Source organism: Euprymna scolopes, chromosome 6 (genome assembly GCF_053919585.1).
Source record: "Euprymna scolopes isolate OS-2025 chromosome 6, ASM5391958v1, whole genome shotgun sequence".
NCBI classification, from domain to species: domain Eukaryota; kingdom Metazoa; phylum Mollusca; class Cephalopoda; order Sepiida; family Sepiolidae; genus Euprymna; species Euprymna scolopes.
This window is the reverse complement of record NC_136487.1, coordinates 172,318,537-172,320,990: the sequence shown is the minus strand read 5'-3', so window position 1 is coordinate 172,320,990 and position 2,454 is coordinate 172,318,537. Positions and strand designations below refer to the sequence as shown.

The window sequence follows — 2,454 nt, the reverse complement described above, 5'->3', positions numbered from 1 at the left end:
GAATCTTGTTTTACCCATATATTCATTTAACATCTTTATTTAACGCAGTTGATATGAAAATAAGTCAGGAAAATTATTCTATGTATTTTATTGTGTTTTATCAATGCACGTTTTTATATAGAATCCCTATGTGGCGACGTTAATATTACGATCAAGTCTTGGAAATAATTCTACTTTACTAATTTTATCTCCATCAGCAGCAAATTATAATCTCTATCAAGCAAACATCATTAATCAATTTATCTACTGCTTATCCAATAGACAATTGGGACCTCTATTAAGTAACGTAAATGTAACGGCAATAATGCAAGGGGAATAACTCTGTGTGTCTATTGTTTGAACAGTATAAACTGCAATTAGATCTTCTATGTAGCGCACTTGATATAACAATGAAGGCAACTTACTCGCAACTCAATCCTCTACCTGAATAAATGCCAGATACGCCCTAAAATGGAGTACTGGTACCACATCTGAACAGGAGATGCTCGAAGCTCACTTTCCTGCTTTTACAAGGTTCAAAATAATTAGAGGCTTATTAGTTATGCTTTTTTTTTTTTGCCTGCACCCTCTGTCTCTGCTCTATCGTTATTTTCACGACGAATGCTTGTCTGAGCTTCAATATATGCCACACTTTTGCCAAACTTTCACGAAAACACTCGTCTAAGTACAACCACTATAAACAATTTCCACCATTCTTTATTCGTGCCTAATTCTAAATACAGATCCCATGAACAACGCTTCTTTTTTAGAACTGCCCGCATGTGGAACAGCTGCTGGTTTGCTTTCCAACTGAATACAATATGGTTGTCTTCAACGAAAACAAGTTCTTGTTGAACCGCCCTCTTAAATAACCAAATTACTCCTAATTTCCACCATTAGCAGTTATTACTCTATTGTCGCGGTGACTACTGTATCCTTATTAGCCATTATCCTCGAGTGGCCTTCAAGTCTTGATAAGTGATGAATTCCTAAATTTGTAAAAATAAATAAAAAATCTAAAGGGAAACACTTTATTTAATTAATGTTTTATCAAGTTAATCTCTATTCAAAGTCTCAAATTTAGGCCGTGAATAAAATACCCTTACATGCAGCAATCAGAACCTTTATTGAGCGACAATTTTAACACGAAACAAGGGAAATAACTATGTTTTACTAGTGTTTAATCAATATAATCTCCAATTAGAACCTGTTAAACGATTTAATATAACAAGAAAATAAAGTAAAATAACTATATTATATTATCATTTTATATCTATACGTTTAATTAGAAGCTTTGTTTAGCGAGCTAAATGTCAAACCAAGACAGCAAAATTAATCGATGTCTCTACTCGTTTACTCAAGCTAATCGGCAATTTAAATATCTCTTTAGCGGGCATGTTATAACAATAAAACGCATGAAATCTATTTAAATACTGTTTAATCTCTAAAAAAAAAAACTGATAAAAAACACTATTTAGCGGGGTTACTTTTAAAATGAAGCAAGGGGAATAACTCTTTTTAAGTACTGCTTTATCAATGCTTTATCAATCTGAAATTAGAAGCTAAATTTAGTGGTGTTTATACAAGCATAAAACAAAAGAAATAACTTATGTTTAGCTAGTGTTTTATCACTGCATTTTACAATTAGAACCTGCCCTTCTTGGCCTTTTGGTCAAGATCAAAGTGTAGTATCTGTTCTTCAAATGCTGCACTTCTATTTCTTGTTCTCTTTCGGTGGAGGAGAAATCCTTCACGACTGAGATAATTTTTATTTTTGTACCTTTTCTCCACGTTAAAAAACGACCCTGGTGTCTAACTCTGTCCCGTGTGGAGGCATAGTAAATAGGTACAATTAGAACAAGATAAGGAAAGAAGTCTGGAGAAACTAAATAATACGAATAACTAATCCTCATTTCACAAATTCAGAACCATTAGACCCTCTTGTTTGCGAGATGAATATAAACTTAAAGAAATAAAAATAACTCAATTTTATTAGTGTTTTATCAACAGATGCTGAAAATTGTATCTCTATTTACCGGCGTTGCACTAGATGTATCAGAATTTTTGTAGGAATTTTTGACACCCCTAACACGAAACTGCAAATAAAATATAAAAAACTCGTAATTTCTCTTTTAAAGGTGGGTTGTTTATTTTCTTTATGGATTATACTTCCAAAATAAACTATTAAAGTTGTATAAAAAGTAATAGAAATATTTTTAAAAAATAGTAATGAATGTTACGAGTTCAGTATTTTTCAATTTTTAAAATTAAAAATCTATCAAAAATTTTCTATTGATTCAATTTTTACGATATTTTCAGGGTCAATGTGAAATTTTATGCTCTTTCCAATAAACCGAATGAAATATTTTAGGAAAACGTTTTTTTTTTAATTCACGCCCCCCCCCATTTTCAAATGGCTATTAAAAAGTTAATAATTAATTTATGTACCAAAGTGTTATATATCACAAATTGAAG

At 31.3% G+C, this 2,454-nt stretch overlaps 1 pseudogene; it reads left to right on the top strand.

Annotated features, from left to right (window-relative positions):
* Positions 1-1,631: 1,631 nt before the first annotated feature.
* LOC145278474 (U2 spliceosomal RNA) lies at positions 1,632-1,764 on the top strand (annotated as a pseudogene).
* The last annotated feature ends 690 nt before the right edge of the window (positions 1,765-2,454 follow it).